At 38.2% G+C, this 15,424-nt stretch overlaps 1 protein-coding gene across 10 annotated transcripts in view; it reads right to left on the reverse strand.

The window, feature by feature from the left end:
* Positions 1-15,424, reverse strand: part of CSGALNACT1 (chondroitin sulfate N-acetylgalactosaminyltransferase 1) — a 345,395-nt gene that overhangs the window by 183,979 nt on the left and 145,992 nt on the right. For 8 of the 10 annotated variants that reach the window (XM_030312497.1, XM_030312495.1, XM_030312499.1 and 5 more), the window contains one exon: positions 2,025-2,118. The gene's annotated coding sequence lies outside the window, so the exon portion shown is untranslated. Of the gene's footprint in view, positions 1-2,024; positions 2,119-2,443; positions 2,516-3,434; positions 3,507-15,424 lie in introns of those variants that run through there. The other 2 variants (XM_030312506.1, XM_030312505.2) reach the window with 2 other exon arrangements.

The raw sequence follows: 15,424 nt of genomic DNA on the forward strand, positions 1-15,424 counted from the left end.
AGGACATCCTTACTGCAAACTTTTTATGGCCTAATGCTGTTAAATATCTGAATCAAACAGTCCACTGTCCCTGCTTGGACTCCATGGTCACCAGGCATTGGTGTAGCATGTCTGCAGACCGGAGGGAGAACACAACCCAATCACTCTTTTCCCAAATTACATGTTTGTTTCTTGCAAGCCTGGGGAAGGTCTACTGCTAAAGGACACTCAAGTCTCTGAGTCTATAAAGGCCTCAGTCTGTAAGGAGCAGTTCCTGAAGTCTGGCTTTCAGCCTCAGCTCCTGGACGTCAACATCTCTGAGCAGAGATCCACAGCACTGTGACCACCACCAAAACCCAGCTCTGGCCACCCAAGCATTCTTCCTGTCTTGCTGCTCTCATAGCTTCATACTACAGCACAAACATCCTATAATTTCACATTTGCCCAAGCAGACCTTAATCAGCTTTTCACTGCTTCTCTATTTTGTAAAGTTTACTTTGGCTCTTTCCTACTACTATCTCAACATTTTAATAATTAGGGTCTACGTGGTGTTCTACTGACACTGTTCTCTTCTAACATCATCCAAGTCATCCTCAAAAACATTAAACATCATGGGGCGCCCGGATGGCTCAGTCAAGTTAAGTGTTGACTCCTGATTTCTGCTCAAGTCATGATCTCACAGTTTGTGAGATCGAGCCCTGTGTCAGGCTCTGGGCTGAGTGTGGGACTTGCTTGAAATCCTCTCTCTCCCTCTCTTTGCCCCTCTCCCACTTGTGCGCACACACTCACACGCACTCTCACTCTCTCTCCCTCAAAATACATAAGTAAACTTTTTTAAAAAAACATTAAACATCACAAGACCAAATATAAGAATAATTTCATATATCCCTCATTGGCCCTGAATCACTTAGGCCTCTTAGCCACTTGACTTTGTACACAGAAAAAAAAAATATGAAGAGTTATTCTTTGATTATTTTTGTATTATTAACTTCTGGCCAAGCTTGTTTTTATTTTTCTATTATTAGTAACTCAGATACAATCCCTTTTACAATCCACATATTCCATTGTTTTAGTGCAAAGCAGTTCATTAATGTAAAATCAAATCAAATGCTTTGACTTCCATTCTTTCATTTCAATCAGTGTTACAAATTCTGAACAAAACCTCCACAGAAATTTGTTAAATCAACAGGAAAGGTGAGTGGAACTTCTTGAACATCTGTATATGCTAAGCACAACTTACTATTTTTACTTTTATGGCTATTGAGCCATTTCTAAAGAATACTACAAATGGTTTGTATACACTTCAGATTTCAGACTGTTGCATTTCAACATTAATGATGTCCTTAAGGTTCTTGCTTTTTTTAAAGTTTAGTGTTGACAAATGTAATAAAATATCTTATCGCAGAGACACTCAAAATCACTGGTTGTAAGAGCAGAACTTAAACAACATTCCCAACCTTGACATTTGTCCCCAGACCAAAACCAACGATACAATCCATTAGGGTACTAGTCTCCAAACTTCCCCAAACACCCCGGAAGTGTTATAAGTTAGAGAGCAAGATCATTCTTCAATTTCCTAAACCATTTTGTCTAAATAAATATTCTGCAGCATGGTCAAAATTACAGTGCCCATTTGATTACAGGCTAAATATTTGAGAAAGCTTAATACTCTATCACAACTCCCAAAAGGAGAACAAATGTTCCCATTCAAGTGAATATTTTTTAAGAAGAATTATGTAGTTCTTCTAAGTACATTATTGGCTTAAGTCATTTGCCACTGTGAGAAGAGATAAATTCTAAGGAAGTTGGTAACATTAAATGTAGATTACAGGCTTTACAAAGTGAACAAAAAGATTCAAGGCAGCCAAATAACTGAATTACTTTGAAAAAGTATTCATATCTTAAAATAATAATTTGTTGTTAATCAAACTATTGACAGTAAAATGAAATTTAACACATTTCAAACACCGCCAGAATACTGAATACAACTCAGACCATACCAAAGTTCATTTGTTAAGTAATTTATGACAAAGAGACTCACTTACCTGTAAGTATAAGAAAAGAAGGTTAGGATGAAACTACATCATTCCTCCTCTGAGTAAAAATACCTTGGCTTCTCTTCTTGAAATGGAAAGGAATCTAAAACATAAAAAAAATAAAATCAGATAAAATAAAAATAAGAAGTAGTAGCCCTTGTGATTTTCCATGTCTCAGCTGTAGGCGATATTACAAAATGGTAGAAATTTAAATTATTTAGGATGTAAAATACAATTCATTCCAGTATGGCCCCAAAATGCAGGATGGTATTTTCCCCTCCCTATTTTAATGGGTAAAATACAAAATATTTGTTCACACACGCGCGCGCGCGCGCACACACACACACACACACACACACACACAAGGTTTAAATAACGGCGAAAGCTCCGTAGAAGCGTGTGTGAAAGCACAGTAGAGTCACACCGACTTGAGAAGGAACCTTTCCCCAAAACGCAAATCTCGCCAGAAAGAAACGTGCCCGCTGCCCACGCGCTGCTTCTGAACTCGCTCAGCCTGGATGCTCTGCGCGCACTGAAATCACTCAGGCTTCCAGGTTGGGGTCAGGAGTGAAAGTGCTGCCCCCCTCTGCAAGCACCGCGTGCAGCGCCACCACTATTTTTTTTTTTTAATGGTTCCACGAAATGCAACGTTATAAAAGAGCAAATCCACCTGGAAGTTTTGCCCGAGGGGCAGAGAGGGTGGCCGCCGGGAAAGCCCGGATCTCCGGGGCACGCGTCCCCGGCCCGGCCCCTCGCGGCCCGCGCGCGGCCCCGCGGAATCCCGGCCCCAGCCGCCTGCGCCGCGCCCCGCCCTCGCTCTCACCCTCACCGCGGTCCTGGCCGAGTGCTGAGCGGTGGGGTACGGCGGCCGCCCCACGCCACCCCTGCCTTTAAGGAGTTCCACTGGAGGCCACACGTGCGTCAACGAAGATAAAAGCGGAAGGAAAAAAGGTACAACCAAATCACTCTGGAAGCAAAGGCAGGGAAAATATTCTGGAAAGGGCCTACGCCCTCCTGTTAAATAAGTGGTAACAATGTTATCCTCAATTAATTAACGCAGAGTCATCTTTCCCAAGAGTTTTCATAATTATGTCTCATCTGTCTTTCTAATTCAAGTAACAGCAAAAAGTGAAAAACACTATTGTTCCCGTTTCACATACAGAAATCAAAAAGGTCCGGAGTGGCTATACACGGTCAAAGAAAAGACTAAGAAGCTCCTAGAGCCTGCCACCACTTGTCCTTTCTCTGTGGGGACAGCCTCCTGGTGGCTAAGGTGGATCTGTCACATTTTTGTTTCTTCCCTCACCTAAGTTTGAAGGTTTTCTCCGAGGCATTGCCAGTAACGGTAACGATGTGAGGTACGTCAATCACTATACAAGTCAGGAGGCCATCTGTGTTTGCACCCTCTTTACAGTTTACCTTGGGTTTAGGGTTCAAGTTCGCTGGGCCAGCCTGGGGCGGTCCTCTCACGGCCCAGCGCTGTGCCCTCCACCGCGACTTGGGCTGCAGCTCTGCCTCTTTTGGCTTTGTTCTCACAACCGGCACTTCCGTCCCTGCCTGGCTAATTAATCTATGTCCAAATGGAATTGCTGTTGGCAGAAAGGCAGCAATGCCAAAGTGGAATAATCACTTGGACCTGAATCTGAGTTGTTTTCCATCCTTGACAACAAATAATGTTATTCCAGAGCCTGCGGGCCAAGAGTTGAAATGAGTTTATAATTTGGCTTCCAATCTCACATTCTCATTCTCACCCACTTAAATTTTCTTTTCTGTCTTTTAGCATGCAGGGGGCAGCTTTGGAGGCTAAATCACTGACATGGTCTTTATTGATATCCTTAATGAATATTCTCTGCCATCTAAATTAAAAGGGGAAAAATCCACATCGTCCAAAACCATTCTTGTTTTAATAATGAAACTAAATAGACTGTGCTGCCTCCATACGATCATTAATAATCTAATTTGTACTTCTCTCTCCAGCAACCTGAAGAGAAACGTTCACAGGTTTTTCATCCACACACAGTAGTCCACATTCATCCAGTTTCTAAGTGCCCGGCCCTAGCAATGCCAAACTGCAGGGTAAGAGCCACAGGATGGCCCAGTGCCCTGCTCTTTTCCTAGTGAAAGAACTCATTAAAACTCCAATCCTTGGCTCTAGGAAGTACGCTGTCTCCTTAGCAGTTCCAAAAATCATGTTCCCCAAGAAAGCAATCATCTCAAGCTAGTGATGGAAAAGGAAAGAGACAGGAAGGCAGAACCACTGACAGGACTCCCTTAGAGATCCGGGTGGAAGGGGAATTAGCATCATGGAAAATTACTGAAGGTAAATGGAAGGTATGTTAGGGAGAAGTGGGTGTGTTCAACTGGACACACCCTCTATTAGAAGAAAGGCAGGGGACATGGACTATACACTTACAATGTGCCATGCACTGTTCATTACATAGGAACTCATTCAATCCCCACAACAATGCTATGGATATGTGTGTTGATAGTCCCATTTTACAAATGGGGAAAAGGAGGCTCAAAGGTGTTAAGAAACCTCCCTACTAGTACATGCTAAAGCCAGGATTTTTCTGACTTTAAAGCCAAAGCTCTAAAGAGAAAAAGGAAAGCAAGCCTTTACTTTTTCTATTGTGCAACACTGTCTTACCTGCAAATACTAGTCTTCATGTGTGGTTTTCTAAGAGAGTACAGGGCTTATAGGGGCTCATACTGAATTAAAGTGGTGGCCTGAAGATATGCCAAAGGTTGCCACTGAGGCCTTGAGAACATAGCCCCCTGCTGATCCCCTGAATCTCTCATCCTTTACAAGAAATCACAATGGCAAAAACACACTCTTGGATAAGTCTTCCTGAATATCAAAGAAACATACAATAAGAATGCGCTCAAAATAAAAGCTAAATCCAGGAAAGCAACTGTAGGTATATAGATAAAGTGCCTTGTTTTGTTCAATTCAGAAAATAGTTCTCAACAACACCCCTCAGTCTAAACATTTGTATCCAGGTCTGAGGTCCCCTCTCCTGTCACCTGATGCCTACTGTGATTTTGACAGTTTGGCCTAAAGAATAAGGATTATGGAGACACTTATGTGGCTTTGCAAGTTTTAGTTATGGTAAAAAGGCACGAGAAAGCAGATGTGCATGAAAGTGGCTGGGAGAACATCCATGGAAAAATCACATACTTGGATTTAGAAGTTCCCAGCAGTATTCTAAAGGTTAGGAAGTCTGCCCCATCTGACCCCCACAGTAATGAGTTTGACATACATTAATTTACAGTACTCCATATATAAGTCAGCTTTCAATCATATTAAAAGAAGACTAACCAAAATCAACTATTGAAAACAGAAATAAAAAGTGTTGAAAATGAGTTACACTGAGATCAATCATATTTTAACAATCTAGCAACCCATTCTATTCAATGTACAATCCTAAGTGAAAGTTCCCGGCATTTTAGTTCCTAAAGAGCTTCAAAACCACAATTGATCCAATGGTGCAATAATATCCATCCATGTGCCTTCAGCTCCAAGGCTTCCTCACTTTCATAAATGTCAATCTTTAAATCTTCAGTCCATCTACACCACATATATATCAGACACATTGATTCCTGAAATGTGAGAAATAAGAAAGGAAGACTGGGGCACCTGGGTGGCTCAGTTGGTTAAGCAATAAACATTAAAAAGAATTAAAAAAAAAAAAAGGAAGCAAGGAAGACTAACAAGCCCTTTCATCATCAATGTGCCTAAAACACCAAAAGAAAAGCATCGAGACAGAGACTAGATATGTGTCTGCCAACTCAAGCTACCTGTGAGATTTTTCTTTGTGCATATGTGGATAATAATATACAGTAAAAGCTTCGATTGCGAGTAACTTGTTCTGCGAGTATTGTGCAACATGAGCAAACATTTCTAATAAATTTTAACTTGATAAACAGCAGATGTCTCGCAATACGAGTAGTACATGATGCCAACCTCACGTGATCACAACTAAGCCAATGGTTCTTGAAATTCGCTTTGATATATAAGTGCTTTGGATTACAAGCATGTTTCCAGAATGAATTATGCTCACACACCAAGGTTTTACTGTATATGTTTTTAAATCTTGGTAGTAATGTCTTTTATTTGTATATATCAGTGGAGTCTTCTATGGTACTGGAAGACAGAGAAGGGACAGTGTCAGGAACTGTGTGGACAACTTCTAAAATTATCTTTCTCAAGAATATGTTTCAGAAAAGAAAGTGCCCTTGGATACTGCACATCACAAATCACATGTAACTATATTCTTGACCACATTCCTTCCACATTAAATAATTATACTGAAAATAGTTATTGTAGAGCACAACTGACTTTAAAAGTCATGAGTTTCCCAAAAAGTGTTGCTTTTCTATTATCCTGTGAAATGAAAAACAGTATCACTATGTCCTGATCTAGTATGTAAAGAAGCAGACTGAATGAGAAGATATCCCTTTATCTCTTTCTTATTCCTAATCCTTCCAGTGAAGTGGGTCACTCTTATTTTCTTCATTTCAATTTTTCATTCTGATAAATGGGGACAATCTCAGATACTATTAGCAGAACTATCAAGACTATGAACAAAATTATATTGCTAAATTATTTGAAGTCTCTTTTAAAATGTATAGGTCTACTAACACCTTAAAGGGTATCAAATAATATTTTCCTCATAAAGACTTACCAAGTGCCTCCCAAGCTAGGCAGTGGGGTCCCTCTGGGGTCCCTGCTTGAGCCACCCTCACATTATCAACATGTGAACCGCTAACATGTTCAAGAATGAAATGATTCACATGCTAAACAGAGATCCAGGGGCGCCTGGGTGGCTCAGTCAGTTAAGCATCCAATTCTTGGTTTCAGCTCGGGTCATGATCTCACGGTTTATGAGTTCAAGCCCTGCATTGGGCCCTGTGCTGACAGTGCCTACTTGGGATTCTTTCTCTCCCTCTCTCTCTGCCCCTCCCCTGATTGCTCACTCTCTCTCTCTCTCTCTCTCTCTCTCTCTCTCTCAAAATAAATAAACTTTTAAAAAAAGATTTCAAAAAATAAACAGATCTAAATAATCTATTCTTAGAGCAGAATGAAAGACAGACTAATTTGAACTGGAGAAGATCACAGTTATATCTAGTCTCTTGGAAAGAAACTGCATTGCTCTGTTTGCCATTAGTTGTGAGACCAATGACCTAAATCAGTTACGATACAGACAGTTGATGTACCTCCATAAAAGAGAGCTATTTTCCAGCACACGGTCTGCAGTGCTGCAGTTACACTCACATGCAATTGTTCATTTTATTAGACATCCACTCCTAATACATTCTTCTGGGCCAGCCCCACCCCATTAGATACTGCAGCTGTTGGGCATGGGCTAAATACCATCACAGATACTAATGAGGCATGAACAGTGTTTCAGGGAGATCTGCTGTACTTAATCCCGCACAGAACAAGAGATTTGGATTTTCATCAATCAGGGACTGACTGAATGTTTGTGTCCCTCCCAAAATTCATATGTTGAAATTCTAATCCCAAGGTGATGGTATTTGAAGGTAGAGCCTTTTGGAGGTAATTAGGTCATGAGGGTGGAGCCATCATGAGTGGGAGTAGTGCCCTTAGAAGAAGAGGCCAGAGAACTATCTAGCTCTTCTCTAGACATGTGAGAACGCAACAAGAAGTCAGCTGTCTGCAACCCAGAAGAGGTTTCTCACCAGAGCCCAACTATGCTGACACCATGGTCTTGGACTTCCAGATTGCAGAAATGTGAGAATAAATGCCTGTTGTAGATAAGCCACCCAATTTATGGTGTTTTGTTATAGCAACCCAAGCTGACTAAGATACCATCTTAAATGCACTACTGTGAAACTTTAGATAAGTCCGTAACTTCTTCGCCTGTGTCTCCAGGTCTGTAAAAGGGATTGGCCCAAGCTAGTGATTCTCAGTGAAGGAGGATGATCTTTATCTGTTGCTTCCCACCCACACTACATTCTTATACACCCTGTACATAAGAAGATATGTTACAGCTGGGGACAAGCTGCACAGACAAGGGCTGAAGATCCAGGACAGCATTTAGACTCAGATGCTAACACTAGGGAAGGGGGCTTTAAAAAGGAGCTCAAAGAAGAGCTCCTTTTAAAAAAGGCTCAAAGAAGATACAATGGTCAAGAAGTATAGCTCATCAAGGATGCAATTCCCAGGCAACAGATCCCTATGTAGAGAAGCTCAAAGAGAACAAATCATACAGCCCAACTCCTTACACACCAGCAAGCCAGTCGCAATACAACAGCAACATAGGGAGTGAGCTTGTGGTTCAGAAATCACAGGTCTCTCCCAGTGCTGCTATTAAGTTATTATGACCTTGAGCTAGTCACCTATAAAATAAAAGTTGGGACCAGATTCTCCAAGTTACCTTTGAGTACAGAAACCACACCTTCTTTTCATTGTTCCATATAAACCTCTATCTGCCACTAGAATGGTCTTAAAGAATAAAATCTTTAAGGTCAGTATACACATCCTCCACTACAGGCTCGGTTTTTAAATTACTGCATTCCCAGGCTTCTTGGGCAAAGTAAGCACTCAGGACAACTGCCTAGGACACAAGTTTAAGAAGTAGAATGGGTAAAGTTTGTTTTCTCTGCCTTTATGACTCCCTCTGGCTAAATTCTACCCTCCACACTGACAAGTCTTGGAACTTCTGGCACTGAGGCTTGATCTATAGTATTCATAGGGCTCATGACACTGTGATAGATGAAGAAATTAAATCTTTCACCAAACTTGAATGGGCATTTTGAATGGTAATTTTTATCTTCTTCCTTCCCAGATGCAGGAATGTCAATAGTTGAGAGATCCCATGGTGTTGGTAAAAAGTCATTATAAAAATAGACTTGCCTCCTAAACGATCTCTCATTATTTTGCAAATGTATTACTTTTGCCGTATCAATTTTTAGTTTATTTCATGTTATGCTCCAGTTGCAAGGGAAGTGAGAACATACTGTCCACATTTTCAAAAAAAAAAAGACCGTAACATTAACAGAATAAATATTTCACCGTAAAAATAAAAACTGTTGCAAATATTTATATAATTGAATTTATTCAGTCAATTCACTGGGTTAGGCCAATGGAAGTATGCTTTTTTTTAATACTGAGAGTCAAAGAGACAGGAGGAAATTTTAATCTCGACCTGCAAATAAATAAATAAAAATACTGCTTATAGACACCATTTTTTAAAATGTGCATACAGAATGCAAATGGGTGTTACTTTCAGGGAACTTACAATTGCTGTATAGTATTTTCTATGTATACTGGATAACAATGAAATAGAAAGTAAGAACATGAAACACAGACATTTCACCAATTAATATTTTCAAATCATCAAAATGTGTTTTTATGCCACATCATGGCCAGTTAAGCAAGACAGAGGTAAAGACTGCACAAAGAAAAAATTATTTAACACTCAGCAATAAGAATAAATGTGCAATTGATACATGAATCAACATGGATGATAATTATGCTGAAAGCCAGACAGATAAAAAACATACAGTATTATTCCATTTAAATAAAATTCTAGCAGATCAGTGTTTGGCTGAGGATGGGGGTAGGGGATGGGGAGGGGCCCAGAGGTACCAAGATAGTGGGATTACTGAGGGGCACACAAAAACACTGCTGGTGATGTATATGTTCATTTTCTTGATTTTGGTGATGGTTTCATGTGTATATCAAAATTAATCAAAGTGCATACTTTAAATATGTGGTTTTAGTACATATCAATTATACCTCCTAAAGCTATAAAAATTGAGAGACAAAAATAGGGGAAAAAATGTAAGATAGTAGTTAAATCTGGGGTAATTAAGATAGCTGTTGGATGAAAAGCTACAGAAAATAAATTAACACTAGATCCATAAAAGACTACCAGAGAAAGATTTCTGATTGTTGAAAGTTTCAGGAAGTTTACAATCCAAAAAAAGTCTTTCTAAGCACCTAAGGGCCATGCCTAGATAATACTCATCCATCCCTCAAAAAATAAAAAAGTTCTTATTTCTTTAAGACTTTTGACAGAAATAGGTCTAACTATCCTCAGAACAATAACAATAGCAATAACATTTATTGAGCACTTGCTATAAACCAGGTCCACATCTAATGGGGTATCCCATTTAATCCTCACCTAAGGGAACTAAAGGATAGATACTATTATGATCCTCCATTTTACAGATGATACCGAAATTCAAAGAGGTTAAATAATTTGCTTAATGTCACCCACCATCCCAGCTGTGGAGCTGGGATATGAACCCAGGTGGTCTGATTCCAGAGTCAAGCTCTTGAAAGTAAACTTCTCTCCCACTACTAGACAAACAGGATTCTGGAATAATGAATGCTATAGATCATGATTGCTGACTCACACCTCTGATGGCATCAAGAAAATCTTTGTGAATTAAAGAGCTACATTTCTAAGTCTGAAGGCTAATCTTTTGTGTGAAAAATACAGAAAAAGTCAGTAATGAAGTGATGATGGAATGTAAGGGCAATTTCAACAAGGTGGAGCAGAAAAAATAATAGCCAGAAAGCAACAGACTTGGTTTTGGCCATGTCCTCACTGGTGACTATAACCTTGGGCAAGTCATTTCTCCCCCTTGGGTCTGTTTCCTCTTTGGCAAAATTAAAAGTTTGTACTAATCGATTTCTAAGATTCCTTCCAACTCTATGATCCTTGCCAGTCCTCTTTTGGGGAATCTTCCTTGCACTGTGTAACTTGGGTCAAAAATTTTCCACGACACCAAACACATTTCAGATACAAAGCTGCCTCCATCCCCTAAAACACCCAGACCCCTCCCACACAGAGCAAATTCCTCCATTATTTCCCAAAGGTATTCTGTTCCAAAGAGACAACCCCAAAGGAAGGCCCAGGGGAAGGCAAAGGATCCCTCCACCCGGGCTCACCATATTCTGTGCACTCTGACAGCCTTTCACTACAAAACCACTAACAAGTTGATTTAGGCCTTCCAGTGATGAAAAGGAGGTACCCCATCACCCAGCACCTCATTCCATCTTCCCTGTGAAGCTTCTGACATCTGAGATGATCCAAAGTACTTAGTATGTTACGGCTATAGGTGCCCGATTCCATTTATTTCCACTCCTGTTGGTTCTCTAAAGTGGCTATTCTCTCTTCGCACTAAAAACACATCATTTTCTCTTTTTAAGTGATGGATTTTGTGACCCTTTGGGGAGACATAAAAAAATAGGAGCAACTAAATAAGGCAATTGTAAACCATTTCAGCATCTATAAAACCTTCTACTTTATCACAAAAGAAAAGAAAGAAAAAGCAGCTGGAAAAAAATGCAGCTGATAGGGAACTTGATATCTTTAAGAACAACTTCTCTCATGAATTTTCATCTCCATATTTTGGCATTTTAGCTGACTTGGAAATTATTTCTAGGAAAAGCATTTCTTGAGAGTGATAACTCCTTTCACAAGGCAATGGTGAGCAACTCTTAAATATTATGAGGAATACAATGTCAATTTTTCTACACCTATATACGTGCTGTACATTTTTATTCTATATTTCATACACTATTTTCATAGATACTGTGTTCTATCTCAGAACATGTGTTTATTTTTATTTACTCACTTAACAATCATTATACTATAATAAACCAAAAATTAAAATATGGATCACTTTTCCCCAGAAATTTACAAAATTCACTTCCTTTATCATTGCACAGGCATAGGTATTATGTGGTTGTGTTCACTGAGTGTACACTATTTTCTAATTTTTTGCTTGAATTCTCCATATATCTACTCAGTCCATGTATCTGTCATTTTAAATGGAACAATATTTCACTGCATCATTAAAATGGTTTAATTAGCCATCTTTCAGTTAGTTGTTCCCACACATTATTATAACCTAGTCAAGCATCTTTAAATAAATAAATTTTGTTCTTCCTTTTGGAGTTATTTCCTCAGGCTATAATCTGAAAAGTGGGATTAACAGTTTAAAGATCATAATTATAAACTGGATGGTTTTTATTATAAATTGCCAGATGGCTCTCCAAAAGAGGTATTACCAGCTTGCATGTCAACAGAAAAATAGGAGCCTGACTTTTTCTTTATAGTCTCCTTAACACTACTGGGCTTTCCTGGATTTATTAATTTTGGGATGATTTTAAAAGAATGATGTAAAATCTTTTAGTTCTTTGAATCTGTCATATAGTTTGTTTAATACTCATACTGCATCTTTTTTGTAATCTGGCACACAAATGCCAGGTGCTTTATGTGCCTTTTAACTCATTCAATACCCCTGACTGCCTTATAAAGCAGAAACCACAAATTTTATTTTCACTAAGAAAACTGAGTCTCAAAAGGTTCAATAATGTGCACAAGATTCCAAGGCTAATATTTGATGTTCTCAGGATTTAAACTCACTATCTACTTTCAGTGAATTCTCCACTACACCATCCTGCCTCATAGCTACAATCTTTAAAAATCTTGCCAGTTTTTCTTTTCTCTTCTTTTCTTTTCTTTCTTTCCTTCCTTCCTTCCTTCCTTCCTTCCTTCCTTCCTTCCTTCCTTCCTTCCTTTTTAGTTTAGTTTTCCTATTTATTGAGGGATAAAATACACAAGTAGAATGATAAAAGTACTCAGTGAATTTTTGCATACTGCTATACAGTGTAACCAGCACACAGATCAAGATATAGAATCTCATCAGCTTAGTACCTTTTCTTTTTCTTACTTTTTAAACATAGATTGTTTTTGTGTTTGTCATTCTTTATAGGGCCTTACTGAAGCTATGAAAATAGGTACTTAATAAACTTTGTTTAATTATTGAAGATTGGAGCTATAAGCGACCTCAGAGATTATGTACTCCAACCTCTTAAACTTCCATATATGGAAATTGAAGCCCAGAAGGAAACTGACTTATCCAAGATCTAACAATGCAGAGCTATTTCTATCACCCCATGCTTCCCTCACCTACCAAGGGCTGGTTGCTCTCCAACTCCCTACATTAAAGACATAGTGAGAGGTGACAAAGAAGGAATGGTACATAACAGAGAAAGAGTACCTGGATAAAGTTTTTTTTTTTTTTTACTATTTATTTTAAGTTAGTCTTGAAGTACCCAAAGGGTCTAATTGATAGAGAAATGCTCATTAAGCTCACTTTACTATAAAGTATACACGAAAGTATAACGCTTGAAATCAAATGAATTTTGTCCCTCAGAATAGTCTACTTGAAAGAATAAACACTGATTCCAATAATCTGCTATTCCTCATGACTTCTGAATGCCCCCTTTTAGATGAGCTTGCAGAGCTAATTTGAGTCAAATAAACAAACTAATTTTATTTTTAAAACTACAAAATTAGCATCAAAAGAATAAAAACTGGATGTGTGCCTTTTAAATCACTAGAAAGAAAGCAAAAATAGAATCCATATAACAGAAGCAAAGAGAATAACAAGAGGCATATAAAGAAGAAATGTTTTTTAATTGATGAAAAGATCAAACCTATGAAATATGACAATAAATGTAAATGGGTTAAACATCCCCAACAAAAACAAAGATTCTCAACATCCAATTATATGCTGTTTATAAGAAAGGCCTAAAGCCAAATGACTCAGAAATCTAAAATAAAAGGAAGAGCAAAATGTATCTAGAAACAAAAATGAAAAAAAAGTTTGGATGGCAATATTTACATTAAACAAAGCAGAATATAAGGCAAAAGAACATTTAACAAGACAGAAAATATGTGAAACATTTCAACCTCACTAATGATAAAAATTCCACTTTTACGTAGTTTAACTTATCAAACTGACAAATATATTTTAATTTATAATATTTTTTATCATTGTGGATACAACCAAATAGACATCCATATGCCTTTATTATAAAGACAATAGGAAAATGGATAGTACAATATGAATATATACTATGGAATAAAATTACCCACTAAAAATCATGTTTTACAAAATGTAATGAATGGCAATCATACAATGCTAAGTAAAAGAGGCAAGGTACAAGATATAAACAGTAGAATTTCCACTGGTCTTAAATAAAACACATGACATATTGTTGAAATTATTAAAAAATATATATACCAAAATAATACTCTGCTTAAATTAAGGAAGATCCTTAGTTCCTTTTTTTTTCCCTTCACTATTTTTCTCTATTGGGGGAAAAAAAAGGTCTCGAGTCCAAGATAAAGATAGCATGGGGGGATTTTGCTCCTTTTATGAATCAGCATCCAGAATTCCAGAAGCAGACAAATGCCATCCCAGGGCATTGACAAGGGAGGCAGAGAAAAGGTTTGTTGTGTTAGATGAGAATTCTCAACTTCAATCACCTTCAGGCTGTAAACCCCATAATTTCTGGTGTTTTCTCCCAAGGATTGATTAATGTTTAACTGGAATATAAACTCTGTTAATTTTCCTTTTTATTCTATGCTCTCCAAATGAACATATATTATCACTTTCCTAAGCAGAGCAAGTAAACTAATAAATAAAACAGTAATACAGTTCAATCACCCCCTTTGTTCACAAATCTGTCCTACAAAGACAGATTTGCCAATGTTAGAAAAAAAGGTTGTGCAGGTGCTCAAGGATAATTCTGAACAAGAGCTTCCAAAAATATTTTAAGTGAAGACAGTCTTACGGGAATAGCTTCCCAAAGTATCTTCATTGAATTACTTTGCAGTGATTTTGATGTATGTATTTTGACATGTTAGGATATCTTAAAATAAAATTGTACTGCTTTATGTTAACATGTCATTTATTTAGCAACTTGAAGGAAGAATAGGTAAGTTTTTAAAAGAAGGACTCAATAAAAGTCACTATATTCTTATATGCTTAAAATGAGATTGGTACTCACTATCATGATTAGGAAATAATCAGGTTCCAGATCTTTTGGGAAGTTCTCTATACCAAAAAAATTATAATACAAATGGCTATCAAGTGTGACTGCAAGGTTGGTATTCACAGACCTAAAGAACCTTAAGAATCATGGCATCCAACATCCGTTCTTCTAGAAATCACAGTCCAGAGACATGAAATGACTCCCCTAAATTCTTAGCTAGCACTTTTTCCTAGCATAGCTGCATCTGCAGTCTCTTCTGAGTTTTTCCTTCCCACTGGATTTACATTTACCATCCATTTCCTTCTACACTGAACTCTTCTGTAGGAGAAATTTTTAATGGAGGGCAGGTGACTGAACAGGCGTCTCTTTTTCATCTAACATAAATGTACCGAGTGCCTTCAAGGTGTCAAGTTCTATGATGAGGCTATCGTCTTTGCCTTCAGAGAGCTCACAGATGATCTATTCCCTCACCATCCACAATTCCAAAGGCTAAAGGGTATGAGGAAGCACAGGCAGGCTACCATGGGAGCAGAGGGAAAGAGCAGCTAATCAGATTAGGTTTATCAGACTCACATCTGCG

This window comes from Lynx canadensis, chromosome B1 (genome assembly GCF_007474595.2).
Source record: "Lynx canadensis isolate LIC74 chromosome B1, mLynCan4.pri.v2, whole genome shotgun sequence".
Taxonomy (NCBI): Eukaryota; Metazoa; Chordata; class Mammalia; order Carnivora; family Felidae; genus Lynx; species Lynx canadensis.